A 19,028-nucleotide genomic window follows, 5' to 3' on the forward strand; every position below is an offset into this window, starting at 1 on the left:
TCTCTCTAACAGCAACTAATTGGAAAAAAAACTGAATGCTGTGAGGGGCAAATGGAACATGTCACAGGCTACACACAGTCTCCAGTTCTCCCATGTACAATGCCTAGACGAGAGAAAGCCGGTAGGAGAGTCAAAGCACGGTCTGGCATATGGTGGGCTCGGGATGCCAAGATCCACGTCCTGGCAGTCCCTAGAAATGAACATGTCAAGAAGCTGAATTAATTTCAGCAAAATAACACCATCCATCACACTGATTGATTTTCATTTTGATGGCTTATTGTTTGGTTTTTACTTATTTGTAAGCTTGCCTTTGGTTTTATAGTAGCATAAGAGTATTTGTTGATGTTTAAGAACCATAGTCATTTAAATAATTTAAATCAACAGTGGGAATCTGTAAGATATCACCATTGTCAAGTCTGAGAAACGATGTCCTATCACATCCAATCTTTACATAAATCCCTAGAAGTGTGTACAATTATTCACAGTTTCACCCATGAGAAAATGGAAATGCGAAGAGGGTAAGCAATCTGCTCAAACTCACTCAGCTAACGAAAGGCTGAGCTGGGATTTGAACCCCAGTCAGGGCTGACGGCAAAGCCCGTGATTTCAACCTGGACTCCCAGACCGGCAGAACAGGACTTGTGAGTGACGCCACGCCTCTCCCACCTGCGTCCTCTCCCCATGCTTGGATCGGTGGCCACGTGCCTAGCCAAAGCTACACACCCTCAGAATTCAGAGAGATTCAAGGCAAGGGGGGAGGATCGAGACCTGGAAGTCTGGGATTTGGGTCTCAGAGAGTTCAGGAGGGCTTTGGAGGGATCCGTGATCCGCATGGCCACGAATAATCTCTCAGTCACACTGCTGGTCACCGTGCTTTTTGTGGCCTGGGCATTTAAACACCATTTACAATCTTGTGTGTTTTTTTTTTTATAGATAAATGTCACATATTGTTCCAATAAACATTTGGAACCAGCTGAATGTCATCTAAATGGACTGTGTCGAAATCAGGTCTGCGGTTGTTGAGGAATCTGCTGAGAAGGGGGTGTATTTGTGTTCCTTATGGATAGAAGGTTCACTTTCTTTCTTTGTCTTAACGTCCTGCTCCTGGCTGGGTCTGCTACCGTATGCAAGCGCGTCGTGTGTGTGTGTGTGTGTGTGTGTGTGTGTGTGTGTGTGTGTGTGTGTGTTTCATCAGCATACTTGGGCAGTGGGCTGTCAGATTAAAACCACACAAAGGAAAAAAAAAAATGGGCAGGAAATGCAGTGACATGTTAACCATCTCTTTTCCTGCCTTATATTTACACCTCAGTGAGTCTTCCCCCTGCTCTGATTGAGTCGCCCTATCTGATTGAGTTGCAGTATTATGGGAAATTTCAATTTCCTTCTTTATACTCTCCTACAATCTCAAAACAATATATTGCTTTTGATATAATAAAAGTTATTTTTGGATGAGAGAGAAAGGAATTTATGAAAACAAGAAACCACTCCTGGCAGTAGGGACAGAACGCTCGTGCTGCACACGGCCATCTGTTACATCTCCGTAAGTGTCCCGCAGTGCGAGAAGGCTAGGAGCCAGAGATTGGATTCAGAGTAAAATATGGACAATTGTGGCAGCTGCGAGTGCTCCAGGGCGCTTGTTAAAGGTGTCCCCAGTGACACATTTCTGTTTCTTCCCGGCTGACTCAGATCCAGCTCTGAGTACTTCTGCCTCCCCCTCCCCCAACCCCCTCCCTCTGGGGCCTGGCACTCGATTAAGGGTGTATGTGGATCAAACAGATAAGGGGGAGTGGACTCAGGTGCTTCTCCCTGATTTGAGATAATCTTGACAGATTCCTGTTGGAAGGTGAAGTATTGACTAGGAGACTCACCAGGGCCCAGGCCACAGTCTGGCTGGTCACCTTCTGGGCCCTGTGAGCTCTGTCAGAGCAGGAGGAAGACTCACTGAGGTGTAAATATAAGGCAGGAAAAGAGACGTTGACTATCTTCACGCCTTGACTGCCACACCCCAAGGAGGAGCATGGCTTCAATAAACACCTTCAGATAAAAAAATATATGCACACACACACACACATTTACATATACATAATACTCTTTTTTTTGTCAAACCAGGTTATTAAGACATTTTTTTTAAGGTTTTATTTATTTGTTTGTTCATTTTTTTATTAGAGACAGAGAGAGAGTCCAAGAGAGGGACAGACAGGAATGGAGAGAGATGAGAAGCATCAATCATCAGTTTTTCTTTGCGACACCTTAGTTGTTCATTGATTGCTTTCTCATATGTGCCTTGACCGTGGGCCTTCAGCAGACCGAGTAACCCCTTGCTCAAGCCAGCGACCTTGGGTCCAAGCTGGTGAGCCTTACTCAAACCAGGTGAGCCCATACTCAAGCTGGAGAGCTCGGGGTCTCGAACCTGGGTCCTCAGCATCCCAGTCTGACACTCTAACCACTGCGCCACCGCCTGGTCAGGCTATTAAGACATTTTTAATAGCCTCAACATTAACAAAAAAAATGGGAGTAAGGTTGTTTTTAATTTTGTTTTTAAAGAATTAAATGAGGCAGCTGAAATCTGAAGGGCGCTAACTCAGCAAAAGCCTTCGTACAGAGTTTCCTGATGTAACCTTGCTTTTCGCCAAAACAGCCAGGACAAAGGGAGGGGGCAGGAGTCTGAGAGCCAAACTTCAGCATGGCTGTTACTTGGGATGCCAGGTGAAGAGTGCACTCAACTTGAGGGGTAAATCTGAACCTGTATTATTTTTATATAAAAGCAAACATGAATCTATTATAGAGAAGACGACAAATTTTCCATTAAGAGGAAATTGAAAGGTAAAGCAAGCCGGTTGGGTCATGAGCCCAGCACCTGGGGATCTGTGTTTACTCTTATAAAGCTCTTCTGGAAACCTCCGTGGGGAACGTCTGAGCAGGTGCTAGTAGCCCTAGCCTCTCTCTCAAGATCACAGCTTTTCAGCTTCCGTTCTGGTAGTCAGCATGGTGATCATCGTAACAAGCCAGCTCCATTCTCAATGGTTTAACACAACAACATTTCATTTTCGCTCATGTCACACAGTCCGTGATGATGGGAGTGTGATGTGGTATGATACACTCTGCTCCATGAAGTCATTCAGGGACCCAGGCTTCTTCCATTTTGTGGCCCCGATAACAACTAGGGCTTCAGAGTTCTCCACCAGCTTCCCTACATCCACTCAGCCAGTGAATGAAGAGAGAGGCTGTGAATGATCACTCAGAAGATTCCAGGAGCCAGGCCTGGAAGTGCCATTCATCACTCCCATGCACATTTCTTTTTTTTGTGTGTGTATTTTTCTGAAGTTGGAAATGGGGAGGCAATCAGACAGACTCCCGCATGCACCCGACTAGGATTCACCTGGCATGCCCACCAGGGGGCGATGCTCTGCCCATCTGGGGCGATGCTCTTTTGCAACCAGAGCCATTCTAGCACCTGAGGCAGAGGCCACAGAGCCATCCTCAGTGCCCGGGCCAACTTTGCTCCAATGGAGCCTTGGCTGCGGAAGGGGAAGAGAGAGACAGAGAGGAAGGACAGAGGGAGGGGTGAAGAAGCAGATGGGCACTTCTCCTGTGTGCCCCGGCCGGGAATCAAACCCAGGACTCCTGCACGCCAGGCCGATGCTCTACCACTGAGCAAACCGGCCAGGGCCACTCCCATGCACATTTCATTGGCCAGGACTAGTCACATAGTACCTGGAGGCAAGGGGATCAGGAATGTCATCTACTGTGCCCATGGGAGTAGAACACATGGGTATTGGTGGTCACTGGGAGTATCTGTCTCAAACTCCTAACTGGCTTGTTCTTTCATGTTTTAGTGTATTCTCCCTGAATTGAGCATAGAGTGGCCTGCTCATACATTCACACCATGTTCCTGGTCAGCCTGTGCATATTTGTCACCGGCTTCTGTTCTCAGAGCTGCCAAGCCTCAGGGGGCCAGACAGAAGCTGAACGTTCTGAAGAAGAAGGGGAAGTGACCCCTCCACAGTCCTATGACATACTGTCACCTGGCGGGATGGGGCAGAGGCCCAAGCAGCAGGGTTTGGGCATCTTACCTTTACCCTCCACCTTACAATTGGACTCTAGTGTCCCAGGTCACTTTAGAAGAAGAACATCTCCAGCTTTAGTTGTTAACCCTTCTCTCTTAGAAGGGCTCCAAAACTGTCCACGGAACCAGAGTAAGGCACGAACCCCTACCTCTGGAACCCTGCGACTTACCACTGCTTCTCAGCCAAACGCAGATTCCAGGCCGTTCAGAGAAACCAAATTGGTCGGGCCTATCTGCCTCGGCGGGTCACCGGCCAAACCAGGACACGTCGGAAGTACCTTGTTTAGACTCAGCAAGGGTCACTGAGTTAATTCTACGCCATTTCCTTGGGTGCAGGTAGAGAAAAAAACAGGAACGAGTACACAAATGTGGCAAAATCACATGAGGTGTACTGAAGACCAGAGACACACCCTGTGGCCACCCAGTGATGGTGACAATATTCGGAGCGGCGAACACGACGGACTTCGGCATGGGGGACTGAGGGGAAAGGGCCGACGTCAGAGACATTCCTGAGGAAACCGCAGCCGGGCTGCTGATGGATGGAATGTGTCAGCGTCCTCGGCGAAGGGACCTCAACGGAATCCGAAGTTGTTTGGGCTCCTTTGAAAATCCTGGTCTCACTCCCAGTCTGTTCTTACCACTGCAGTTTCATTTCCTGCCCTCTCTTTCGTTTTATAGGTCACGTGGCCCACGCGTGGCCCGAATGGCTTACCTACAATTTCCCACGCGGAAACAACACAAATGTTTTCAACCACAGTGAGGTCACCTCCTAACATGATTAATAATAGGCCTTTTTGTTCATTTTAAACGAAGAGGAAAACTTCTCTCGTTTCTTCACGTCGCTCTTAATTGGGCGTGAATAGAAAGATAATTTGATTTTTCTCCTTTACTGTTTATTAAGCATCTAACCCGTGCTGACATTTCTCTGGGGGGCTCCGATGATCTTGATGGAATAGTGGAGGCAGGGAACACCCACCCTCCGATTTCCTCACTTTTCTGCCTCAGCTTTTCATTGTCCTCCTTCCACCCCCCCCCACCCCCACCCCTACCCCACCCCCCACAAAGTTGTCTCGTGGGTCAGTCAGAATTCACAATGGAACCTTTCTGAAACGGCTACGTGTAGGCTGCCTGCCCCCTTTCTCCAAGGCAAATCCATCATCCTCTACTCAGTCCTTTGTCCTCACCTATCTAATGAAACTTAGGATCTCTTAGAAACTTGGTCCAAAGCCTGATTTCTGTTTATAAGACCCTGTCATCTTTGGATGGGCTATGCTGAGTAAAGGGCCAAGACTTTAATGAAACACTGGCTTGACCGCTCACAGCAGCGGGAATTAGGAAACATGGGGGGGATGCTGTCTCCAGCGGTGAACAAAGACGTGTGGGATGCCCAGCGTCACGGCCGCTGAGCCACCGGGGGAGGCTGCCCCCCATTCATTCGCTGTGCTCACACTGCCAAGCCTCGTCCAGCGACTGAACAGCTCATTCTGAGAGCCATCCAACATCCTCATTTCGGATCTTTCGAAATACCACCTCTTCCAAGATGGTCACTGACATTAAAGCGAGAGTGAAGCAATGGTTTTCCTTCCTCGTTCTGCTACCTTGGAACCGGGTCTCAGGCAAACTGGAAGCAGCTGTTCATTTCATTCACCTCCAGATGGGTTCTTTTATCTGTACTATAAATGTTACTGCAATGCTTTCTAGAACATAAACGGCTGAAGACAGCAGAGCTGGCACACAAGAAACTTAAAAATAGAGATTTTTGCCTGACTCAACTTGGTATTTTCTGTAGGGTCTAGTACATGGGTGCGACACATGAAGTGGGTGAATTCATTTACTCACAAATCGGCTCCTGGTTTATCACCTGAAAAGATGGAGATGCCTCACACGACGCCCACCATCTTTTAGGGCTACTGAAGACAGCGCTTGTGTTTAAAACAGAAAGTACAAATAAAAAAAACCTGACTTGGACCTTGGGCAAACAGGAGCAAAGACGGCCAAGTCTGGCTCTGTGATGAACAGTGGCAATCATCCAGCTATTGATTTTTTTTTTTAAGTATCTGGACATTTACTGGAATGATGAGATGTTGCCTCCATTGTCATTTCAAATTGCTGCTTCTTAGTCTCTCGTTTCTACAAGATAATACATTCTCTAACCGCAAACCACAACGGTCAGAACCACAGAGCCACGTCCTGTAACAAGAGCAGTGGACACCGTCCCAGCAGTTCTCAAAGTGTCCACCACCCCACAACAGTCCTGGAAGCAATCAAATTGTTCAGGGGTGGGCAAGTGAATTAGTCAATATCGCATGTCACAACCCATCTTGAGCATTACAATATGCGGCTGTATATGAAAGATTCTGCAAAGCTGGCCAGCTAAATTGGATCACAGAATTCTATTTTCATGTAACATCTATTATTGTTGTCCAGAACCCACTCTCTTTCTGAAGTTCACTGATAGCATTTTCACGCACGTGGAGCAGGAATTTGCAACCCGCACTAGGATTGCGCCAGAAATGGTACGCGGGCCCTTCTCCCCTGAAAGGTGACCTTGACCATCTGCTCTAGGAGTTACATTAGCCACATCCTCCGCAAAGTGAGGCTTGGCAGGTAGACCAGAAGGACCAGACCAGGAGTCCCAGAAAGCCTGGAGCTCATTGTGTATAGTCTTGTGAAGGCTGGCGAAGGGAGAGAGCCGCCAGCTGCCGCTTGGGTTGAGTGTACACTCATTCCTGGAGGTGCAGCAGCATTTTGTTGCTCAGGGATAGATGGCAGCCGGTCACAGGGATGGGTGGCAGCCCTATACGCACATCTGACACCTTTGTCAGTGGCAGATCAGGGACAGGCACTATTTGCTGGGTTGGTCCACAACCTAGATGGGGAGACGTGCAGTTTTCTCTACGAAGTTCAAAGTGTCTCAGGGACTATGTAGGCTTCCAAGGCAAAAAATAGGTAGCGGACATCGGCGTGTGAAACCAGTTTCCTGATCCTGGCGGCAGGAGGCTGCGGTGTCCTGCTCGGTGGAGGCGTTGCGGTTTTCTGGCGTGGTCAGGCGCTGGACTGAGGGGTTTTCCGATGCGTCTCTTCCCTTCCCTCCATCCTCCTACCCCGTGTCTTTTCCCCATCGTTCAGCCTGACGCCCAGCCTGCCTCAGGGATGAGGAGACAAAGCAGAAAGCTGAGAAACACAGTAAAAGTCAGTCTTTGTCTTTTGTTTTTCAACAGCCTAAGCCTCAGGAGCAACAAGACACATGCAGGGCATGAAAGATAGGTTTGGAAGAAAAGCTGATGAGGGGACATTGTTTCTTCCTAGACCCACGTGCTCACCCACCTGGAATTTTCCCAGGGGGGAAAGAGAGCAGAGAAGGGGTGGGTGGGCACTGATGGGCCCTGCTCTCCACTGCAGACTGAGATTCAGGCAAGGGGTGATGGAAGGATCTGGAAAGTGACAGGATGGCAGAGAAGACGTCTGCAGACTATTCTGAGTTCTCTGTGAGAGATGCTGGGTTACCAAGTGCCCAAGAGTGGCACTAAACTCACACAAAGAGAGAGCAAGGATGGGAGGGAACAAGGGGGTCACTCTAGCAGTCAATCAACAAACAAAACAACTAAGCAACCACAATGCAACAACCCGAAGGTGTAAAAAGGCCCTGAGTGGGGTCCCTAAGAGATGCTTCAGGAATATTCACACAATGGGGTTGGCTTCCTTGTCCCCTACTGTCCCTGACAGAGGCCCATGAGGACCAGGTGGGAGTCTCACATATCGGTACTACACAAGTCCTCGGAACTTAGTCTCAGCGGGAGGGGTGAGGGGGCAGGAGGGACGCTGAATTTGTTGCCTCCCCAAGAAAAAGAGGCTTATGATAGAGATTAATGTCTCCTGAAGAAAACGTTTTATTTCATGAATATCCCGTGGGCTCAGGTTTGTTCTTAATCTAGAATAAATAGCAATTTAATCCTAAATAATATGATTACTTCTATTGTTATTGATTATCATGCTGAATAGGGACAGGAAAGAAAATGGGTACAGCCTCAAAGCACTCAGAGATAGACACATGTACACATAATATACACATAGACATACACATACAGGTACATATAAAACGCCCACACATGTGCACAGATACAAACACGTACACTAGAGACACATAGACACATACGGTATCTCATACCCACAGACACATACAGCGAACGGGCACATACCATGCACACCACACAATCACGTTTGGACAATTTAACTCTCCCAGGACTCAAAGCCTTTCGCCATTCAGAGAGGGAGAGCGGGAAGGGAAAATAAAAACCTCCCACACTCATTCCTCCGCAGGAGCCACAAAACAGACAGTGACATCTAGATAGGTGATCTTGCGCTCATCTACTTCAGATCTGTGACAAGGGACACACTCTTCCTTCAGTAGTTGGATGGAGGAGCGAGTCCCCACTCACTCCCTCTCCTCAGTGGGCCCCTCTCCTGTGTCTTCTCTCAAAGTCCTGTTGGCCCTTTGCTAGTCAGCCAATGCCACCTCTTCCAGGAAGACAGCCAGGTCCTCTGGTGGCGCTTAGGCAACACTCTATAAAAACAGTAAGAAGAAAAACAACAGTTGATATTGACTGAGCATTCACATTGTCCCACACACTTGACCTGTACTATCTCATTTCAACTTCCTGCAAATTTTATAAGGTTAGTGAAATTAATGTGGTCTTTTTTTACAGATGGGAAAACTGAGGCTCAAGAAGATGGACTAAGAGAGGAAGTCACCCAAGAAGCAACACAACTGAGATTCCAATCCACATGTTCTAATGTCAGAGCCCAGCAGTCTGGGTGTGGGTACCCCAGAGGTGGACCCTGGAGATAAGGATTTGGATACAAATGGTCAATCTGGGAGGTGACCCCAGGAAGTCCAGGTGCGGGGGCAGAGGAATGAGACAGGCACGGAGGAAAGCCAGCAAAGGGGGCAATGCTGAGAAGGTCACCCTAGTGGATACCAGGGCTCAAGCCTGCCAGTGACCTTCTGGAGGACTGAGGGGAACACCGCGGATGGCAGCACCAGCAGCTGTGTGTGGAAGGTCGGTCCACGGGTCCTAACCTCCCAGCACATCCAGCCCGTCCTGCGCTTGGACTGAGCACGCTCCTCAAGGTGGAGACACTCGGTGCCAGAGGAGGAAGCTGATGATAGAAACGGCGCCCCGAAGCTGCAGGAGGCGTCAGGTCAGGCTGAGGGGACACGAGCCGGGCCCCCACAGCATCTGCCTTCCTGCCACCCACCCCTCACGCTCTCCTGCCTCCTGTCTTCCCCCACCCCTCCGCTGTTATCACGTCATTGTGAGGCGGATTTTCTGCCTGTCTGTTCTACTAATGAAAATCCTTGCTTGTGAGTGGAGGACACCCCAACTGCAATCAACTTAAACAAGAATGTTTGTGGGTTGGTGTCAGACACCCCTCCATGTGCATCCAGGGGCTCCAGCGACTCCTGCTCTGATGTGCCCGTGTCTTAGATCTCGTCTCTATTTTAGCTCTGACTCCTCCAAGCCTCAAATCCCTCACCTATACAATGAGCATAATAAGGGCACCTATTCATCTGATTGCTGTAAGAACCCGATGAGCAAATATATGTCACGTGCTGACCCCAGAGCCAAGCACAGAGGAGGCCGCACACGTCTGAGTTAGTGTGACCTCTGCAGGGCGTGCCACCTCCCTTCAGACTCACCCATCACCTTCCTTCTCTCAACTCTCAGCTTTGGCATGATGTATTTAAAGATGAAAGGTTTAAAAGAACACCCATCAGGAAATTCCAAGGGTTTTGGAAGCTCAGTGCCAGGAACCAGAGACAAGACCGAATAAATTTCTTCTTATACACACAGGAAGACGATGACCACAGTCACTGTGCGTCCCCTGGTCTAGTACAGTGCCTGGCACCCAGTAGGCGTGCGGACAGTATTCGTTCAATGAACAAATGAGCTCGCAAATGATATGCTATTTCCTGTGATGGGTGGGAGGAGCTCCCCCAAGCGCTGGGGTGGCAGCGCTGAGCCTTGCCCTGGGCCCCACCTGGCTACTTGAGCAGGGCTCGGGCCAGCTGTCCAGGAGCGCCCTGGTGGCTGGGGAAGGGAGTCTCTCCCCACTGGGAGAGAAGCAGGCTTCTGATTGGCTCCCGGGATGGCTGATCCTAATGGGACCTCAGGGGAAGCAGCTGTGTGATTGACAAAAGGGGACAAAGGCCACCTTGTTTCCCATTTCCAGGCTGGCTTGGCAGCCCCGCCCCCTCCTGGGAAAGCTCCAGATGGGGCTTCAAGGCACTTCTGAGAAGCAGCCTCCTTGCAAATTAGTCACCAGAGGAGACCCACGCCCCTCAGGAAAGCAGTTAAATAGGGCCGTATCTTCCCAAACTGAAGAGTACACCCTCCCACAGAGAAACAGACGCCCAGAGGTATCAAGGTAGAATGGAGTCACCGTAATTCCAACCAGAGAATTTCTGTCAGGAGGTTGGGGGATGGGGGACAAATCACAGTCACATTCCCAACTGTATTGAAGAAAAAATAAATTCAAGATTGGCAAATCATTTCTGTAACCAAAAAAAGCATGCCTACCGTCATGAATGAGAAAACTGGGACTCATGTCATTGACATTAATGTTCCAAGGATTATAAAAGTAAGGCAAACCAGTATTCAAAGTGTATGAAACGTAAATGTATTATTTTCATCCAATCATGTCAAAAAATAGATATAAAAACATCAGAAATTTTTAAATGTTCATGTTTTCAAACACAGATCTGTCTTCTAAAACATCAAAATTTATTTTCCAGATTAAAAGACAAAAAAACCCAAATTATAATACCTGAGTGCCAAAAGTTAAAATCAAAATTGCTGAAATAAGATCATTTTAGAAAAAGAAATTGAGCCTGACCAGGCAGTAGAGCAGCGGATAGAGGATTGAACAAGGATGCAGAGGACCCAGGTTCGAAACTCTGAGGTCACCACTTAAGCACGGGCTCCTCTGGTTTGAGCACAGCTCACCAGCTTGAGCCCAAGGCCACTGGCTCGAACAAGGGGTCATTTGCTCTGCTGTAGCCCCCCAGTCAAGGCACATATGATAAATCAATCAATGAACAACTAAGGTACCGCCACAAAGAACTGATGTTTCTCATCTCTCCCTTCCTGTCTGTCTGTCCCTATCTGTCCCTCTCTCTGTCTCTCATACACACAAAAAAGAGAAAATGATTCACGATGTTAGTGTTCTATGTCCACTGAGTTGCCAAGGTAAGAAACGGGCTGCACTTGACTCATACTATACATATATCGAGACTGAGATACAAAATGGTCGAAAAGTAGTATGTTTTTTAATATTGTGAAATGTTCCCCTGCGGCCACTTCCATGGTAAACACTGTGCGGATCTGTGACACCCCCAGAACCAGGCCAGGAACCAGGAACAGAAACTCAGAGAAGCAGGAGTGTCTGGCTCTGCTGGGAACTGACACTTCGTTGTCAAGCATTTACTACATTTACCCCATCTGAGAGCAGGGATTGGACAAATTAACTGATTTGTCATTTCTGTTATCTAAGTCCTCGTGCAGCTCACATCCTCCTTGCGTCCCAAAGCCATGCCTGCCTGAGGCGGGAGCAGCAGGTGCCCTAAGCCGTCCTGGCACTCAGATGCAGTCCGGCTGGTGGGCATCACGCAGCTGTGGAGGTCGGGGCTGAAGGCCTGACGGGTTCTGGTCAATAGCGGCTATTTGGGGTTATGGGTCACACTCTGCCAGTGCTGATCACCACATCTCAAGGGGACAGAACAGCCTCGGATTAATATCTTTATTTTTGTGTGTTTTGTAATATGGAGGGGGACAGGTTGCTTGAAAGTAGGCATGGGTAGACCTTTCTTTAAAGGGCCAGAGAGTAGGCCCTGGCCGGTTGGCCCAGTGGTAGAGTGTCGGCCAGTCCCGGGTTCGATTCCCGGCCAGGGCACACAGGAGAAGCGCCCATCTGCTTCTCTACCCCTCCCCCTCTCCTTACTCTCTGTCTCTCTCTTCCCCTCCCGCAGCCAAGGCTCCATTGGAGCAAAGATGGCCCGGGTGCTGAGGATGGCTCTGTGGCCTCTGCCTCAGGCACTAGAATGGCTCTGGATGCAACAGAGCGATGCCCCAGATGGGCAGAGCATCGCCCCCTGCTGGGCATGCCTGGTGGATCCCGGTCGGGCGCATGTGGGAGTCTGACTGCCTCCCCCTTTCCAGCTTCGGAAAAATGCAAAAAATAAATAAATAAATAAATAAATAAATAAATAAATAAATAAATAAATAAAGGGCCAGAGAGTAGATATGTTTGGCTTTGATCTCTATTGCGGTTACCCAACCCTGTCCTTACAGGACAATTCAGAGACAGTTGGTGAATGAATGAGCAGGGCTGCGTTCTAATAAAACTTTATTTACACACGCAGGATGGATTTGGTCTGCTTTGCACAGGGTTCTGGTCAGCGGCCTCTCTGGCCTGACTCTCCCGGCTCTCTGACTGTTTCAGTTCTACAGTCCTGTGACTTTGAGCATCTCTAAAGCAAGAGATTCAAAATGGAATAGGAAACCCTTGTGTTCATGAGCTAGACTCCACCCAGTATTTGATAGTCGTGATGAGGATGCTGGTTGGCCTGGCTGTGTGACCTCAGGCCAATCTTTTAACCCCTCTCAACTTCAGTTTCTTCATCTGTAAAATGGTCAATTTCCTTTATCTTGCTCCCTCAGAGGGTTGAGAAAGTTAAAATAGTGATAATGATAATGACTCCTTTCATTTGCAAAGTGCTCTATAGTTTTCTGAATTGTCTTCCTTTCAGCCCTTATGAGAATCTTATGTGAGGAAGGCGGAGCATTTCTTACTCCCCATTTCCTTCGGGGTTTGATTATATATTTAGCCAATTTTTCACTTGACCATACTTTCGGGTGTATTGCGAAACATCTGGAGGCTCCAAGGATAGGTTTTTCTGTTTCTGGTTGAAGATCTTGTTGAGTTTTGGGGGGAGATTTATCGGTATCGCTTCCTACCGTGCCATTACTCTGACGTCATCTCCTGAGAATCTTATGTGATCATTAGTCTCAGCCCTATTTTCATATGTATGGAAACTGAGGCACAGAGTAAGCACGTGCTGGAGACTCTCCATCGGTAACCAGCAGAAACCAAGTCTCAAAACCATGTCTTCATTCTCCATGTAGGGCTAATTTTACTTCAAACATGTGAGATTTTGTTTATGAGAGAGTGAGAGAGAGGTATAGACAGACAGGAAGGGAGAGAGATAAGAAGCATCAACTCCTGCTTGCGGCACCTTACTTGTTCATTGATTGCTTTCTCATAAGTACCTTGATGGGGTTGGAGATAGGGGGCTCCAGCTGAGCCAGCGACCTTGGACTTCGACTCAGTGACCATGGCGTCATATCTATGACCTCACACTCAAGCCAGCTACCTTGGAGTTTCAAACCTGGGTCATCAGCGTCCCAGACCAACGCTCTATCCACTGCGCCACGGCCTGGTCAGGCTCAAATATGTGAGCTCTTTGTGTAATGTATTAAGTGCTTATAAAACCAATGCTTTTCTTTTTTTTTTTTTTTTTACAGAGACAGAGAGAGTCAGAGAGAGGGACAGATAGGGACAGACAGACAGGAACGGAGAGAGATAAGAAGCATCAATCATCAGTTTTTTGTTACGACACCTTAGTTGTTCATTGATTGCTTTCTCATATGTACCTTGACGTGGGGCCACAGCAGACCGAGTAACCCCTTGCTCGAGCCAGCGACCTTGGGTCCAAGCTGGTGAGCTTTGCTCAAACCAGGTGAGCCTGCGCTCAAGCTGTTGACCTCGGGGTCTTGAACCTGGGTCTTCTGCATCCAGTCTGATGCTCTATCCACTGCACCACCACCTGGTCAGGCCGAAACCAATGCTTTAAAAAAAAAATTTTTTTTTTTCATCTTGTACCCTTTACCCTCTGAATTTTAATTCTCCTAGTATATAAGCCTACTATAATCACTAGACATTCTTTTAAAATGCCTGTGACAAATCTGAGTTATTGTTGAACACATGCCATTTATACCTATGTCTTGGGTTGTGCCCATAGGAACAGAAAGCATGCCAACTTTATTAATATCTCCCCATCTGGGCTTTTTCATTCAGCTGCCAATGACAGAGTCCATTGCCAACTTAGCGGTGAATTACATGGGCATCGCTTCCTCTATTACCTTTCCCTGCAATGATGACTCTCACCTGTGCAGGTTCTCCATGTCCTTTGAGGCAAACATCCCAGAAACCTGCCTCTGCTCGATGGGGTTCCGTGATGAGACCCGATGCTGCCTCATTTGTTCATCGCGGCGTCTACCAAATGGCACCCGTTCTTTTACTGTAAATCCCAAGCCCAAGGTCAATCTCTTCCATTTCAGTGGAATTACAACTTGTCAAATAGCTCCTGAAAGTGGACTGTTTGACTTCTAAGGTTAAGAAACGTTTTGTATTCTGTTTGTTTTTTGTGCTAAAGGGATGCAATAAGGATTATGACCGTTGTTCATTAAAAATGTGGGGTTTTTTTCTGATGTTTCAGTCCTCCCAGCTCTCACCATCCTTATATGTACACTGAACTTGACTCTCTCCGTGTGTGCCCTTTCTCACATAGATTTGGCCATTTAATCATACAGAACTGTGCTGCCCAGCATGGTTACTACAGAGCCCCTACGGCTACTCAAATCTTAATTCATTACATTTGAAAGCTCACTTCCTCTAGCCAGATTTCAAGTGCTCAATAGCTCCAGTGGCAATGCCAACCTGTTTGGGGAAGCACAGATATAGGACACTCTTATTGTCACAGAACATTCGATCACGCAGCCGCGCACATGGATTGAGACATTAGTTTTGACAAACTTCCTGTCTGACATGAGTTTTTTTTTTTCTTTCTCCTTTTTTTTTTTGTGTGTGTGTGTATTTTTCTGAAGCTAGAAACCGGGAGAGACAGTCAGACAGACTCCCGCATGCGCCCGACCGGGATCCACCCGGCACGCCCACCAGGGGGCGATGCTCTGCCCACCAGGGGGCGATGCTCTGCTCCTCCGGGGCGTCGCTCCGCCGTAACCAGAGCTACTCTAGCGCCTGGGGCAGAGGCCAAGGAGCCATCCCCAGCGCCCGGGCCATCTTTGCTCCAATGGAGCCTTGGATGCGGGAGGGGAAGAGAGAGACAGAGAAGAAGGAGAGGGGGAGGGGTGGAGAAGCAGATGGACGCTTCTCCTGTGTGCCCTAGCCGGGAATCAAACCCGGGACTTCTGCACGCCAGGCCGACGCTCTACCACTGAGCCAACCGGCCAGGGCTGACATGAGTTTATTTGAAAACTGCTTTGACCCTCCTACTTGCCTCTTTTAAGCCACCATATTAATACTAAGACCAAGACCACGGCTGCCAGGAATCTCAGGTCCCACTTGCTGACTACATGTCACGTGCCACACACGGAGCTAAGCCCTTAGTGCAGTGGTTCTCAAAGTGTGCAGTCTAGCAGATTTCCAGGTACGCCCTATGGTATTCCAGAGGAATATGTGCCTGTTGGGGACCAAAACACCAACAGGGTTTTTGGAGTTTAGATTTTTAGGGAGACAGAGGTGTGGGGAATTGGCTGTAAGCTGACAGTCTGCCTAACCCCTCACCTCACTTGCCTGATTAGGTTGCAAAAGGCTGTTAAGCTGTGGTGCTGGATTGTTTACACCACCCCCCATGTTCCCCGAAAAGACTGGAGACAAGTTTCTTCTATCCTTTGTTGGGTGTAAAGTTAAGATGATATGTATGGTGGGATTTTCTGCACTCAACACAATTAGGAGGAAAAAGAGAAGAATTCTTCAATGTATTGATGAGGAAATGAGAGTTTGCCTTTCAAATATATGCTCAAACATTGAAGAAATCGCTAGGATACATCAGGCTCACGTTTCTCATAAACACAAGAATGAAAAATCTTAACACATTTGTGCCGGGACCTGCCAAATTTATTAAATCTTATTAAGAATGTATCTATATAGGCCCTGGCCGGTTGGCTCAGCGGTAGGTGTGCGGAGGACCCGGGTTCGATTCCTGGCCAGGGCACACAGGAGAAGCGCCCATTTGCTTCTCCACCCCTCCGCCGCGCCTTCCTCTCTGTCTCTCTCTTCCCCTCCCGCAGCCAAGGCTCCATTGGAGCAAAGATGGCCCGGGCGCTGGGGATGGCTCTGTGGCCTCTGCCTCAGGTGCTAGAGTGGCTCTGGTTGCAACATGGCGATGCCCAGGATGGGCAGAGCATTGCCCCCTGGTGGGCAGAGCGTCGCCCCCTGGTGGGCGTGCCAGGTGGATCCTGGTCGGGCGCATGCGGGAGTCTGTCTGACTGTCTCTCCCTGTTTCCAGCTTCAGAAAAATGCAAAAAAAAAAAAAAAAAGAATGTATCTATATAGCCTGACCAGGTGGTGGCGCAGTGGATAGAGCGTCGGACTGGGATGCGGAGGACCCAGGTTCGAGACCCCGGGGTTGCCAGCTTGGGCGCGGGCTCATCTGGTTTGAGCAAAAACCCACCGACTTGAACCCAAGGTCACTGGCCCCAGCAAGGGGTTACTTGGTCTGCTGGAGGCCCGCGGTCAAGGCACATATGAGAAAGCAATCAATGAACAACTAAGGTGTTGCAATGCTCAATGAAAAACTAATGATTGATGCTTCTCATCTCTCTCCGTTCCTGTCTGTCTGTCCCTCTCTATCCCTTTCTCTGACTTACTGTCTCTGTAAAAAAAAAAAAAAAGAATGTATCTATATATGTAAAAAGATAACATTTTTGTCTTTTTTTTAACCCCTCTTTTTTTACGAATTCTAAAAAGCACAACTCAAAAAATGTAACATAAAAATGTTCTTTAATGTCAGAATAAATTTAATTTTGTCATATTTATTTCATTTAATTATCATAAAAAGCATGCTTGGACTTTATTTTTTTCTTTAATATTTGACTTAATTATTATAGCATATTTCTCAGAAATTTGTATATAGTGCACCTACAATTATTTGTAGGATTTTAAATGCGCCCTGATTTCAAAGAGTTTGAGAACCACTGCCTTGGTGTATACTAGCTTATTGAATCTTTGTAATAAACCCATGTTATGATCAAGACTTATTTGGAAACTGAGGCCCAGGGTCACATAGTAAGAGGCTGATTTGAACCCAGGTCTTTCTGGCTTCAGAGCCTCTGCTCTGAAACACTCAGCCATACTAACTCATCACCTTTACCCTCCTCCATGCCTTGCTCTTGACGTGGGCTCGGCCAGGCAGCCTGGGGATAGGGCCGAGGATGCAAGTCATGCTCTAGGGGTGCCCTGCCTAAAGCAAGGGCAGAGCTGGGCACGAGTAGGCGGCACGGACAATCTGGGTAGGGGTATTGCAGCCCAGACTCCCTTTGTGAGCCAGAGTGAAAGCCGCATCCTTCATAACAAAACCACGGAGGCTTTTCACAGACTGGACACTTTTCCACTAGCAACGCCCAAGTGAAAGTAATCACTAGCGGGTCTGTTAGGAGCGGTGAGTAACATCTGACATTAACCGAAAGAACGGGATGTGCATTTGGCTCCTTCTCTTCTTCTTCTAATCTTTCCATTTTTTTTTCTGTTGGAAAGCACTCGTTTTATTCCGCAGGTCCTATGTGCCAGCTATGGCTATAGTCCTGGTTTCAAAAACTCTCTCCGGACCGATTCTAGAAGACTGACTGCTGCCACTCATGCCAAGCCAAGAGTGCCTCTGTCTGCCCTGAATGCTGAGCTTTTCCTTTGACTGTTTTTTGTTTGTTTGTTTTTTTTAACACAGGGACAGAGAGAGAGTCAGAGAGAGGGATAGATAGGGACAGACAGACAGGAATGGAGAGAGATGAGAAGCATCAATTATCAGTTTTTCGTTGTGATACCTTAGCTGTTCATTGATTGTTTTCTCATATGTGCCTTGACCGTGGGGCTACAGGAGACCGAGTGACCCCTTGCTCGAGCCAGCGACCTTGGGTCCAAGCTGGTGAGCTTTTGCTCAAATCAGATGAGCCCGTGCTCAAGCTGGCGACCTCGGGGTCTCGAACCTGGGTCCTTCTGCATCCCAGTCCCACGCTCTATCCACTGCGCCACCGCCTGGTCAGGCTGACTTGTTTTTAATGGAAACAAATCTACAGAACAGAGAGCAGGACACTGTGCCTCTGGGAGGCAGCCCTGCGGTTTTCTTTAGCGCATTAAGAAACTAAGTTTCACATCAATCAGGTTTCTTGCTAATTTCTCCCTCTTAGCATCCCTTTCTTCCTTTTCTTTTTCTTTCTTTCACAGGATTCCCCCAAGCTTAGTTTTTCAGTTGTCAAGACTCTATCTATTATTACTTTTTAAATAAGTCATCACGTTGCCAAAGTGAGTATATCTAAATTGGAACAAGTAGGACAGAGTTTTCCACACAGTGGATTTTTACAGAAAACATGCTAATCTCAGGATGTGGGGAACATTCCCTTGGACTCAAACAAGTGCCGCATGATCTTCAGAATCTAACCGGGCCTCCTCCAGCCTACCCTAGTAGGAGAGGCCAACGGATGGCACTGTGAGACCCGCACGAACCTCCCTCCTGGGACCACGGCTCTCTTGAATCTGAATATGGTTTTTCAGATCCAGTCATTAGACCATTCATTAAGCATCCATATGGTAAACCCAACACTTTGGGCAATTAGCAATAATGAGTAAGAGCACAGAACCAGACCAGTTTAAAAAACAACAACAACCTCCATCTATTAGTCATATTTTCAAGTTACCAATTATCAAACACTTCCATAATCAAGAATAAAAAACATCTGTTGAAAAAGCAGACTTTCGAGATTGTGACATCAGGATTGGGTTGAGCTGCGTGAGTCAGAGTGGAAATTCACTAGGTCCACCACAGAGCGAGCAGTGTAAGGTGATAAGACTGGCAAGGGCCAGAACCAATGGCTGGAACCGAAGAGAA

Source organism: Saccopteryx leptura, chromosome 12 (assembly GCF_036850995.1).
Source record: "Saccopteryx leptura isolate mSacLep1 chromosome 12, mSacLep1_pri_phased_curated, whole genome shotgun sequence".
Classification (NCBI taxonomy): domain Eukaryota; kingdom Metazoa; phylum Chordata; class Mammalia; order Chiroptera; family Emballonuridae; genus Saccopteryx; species Saccopteryx leptura.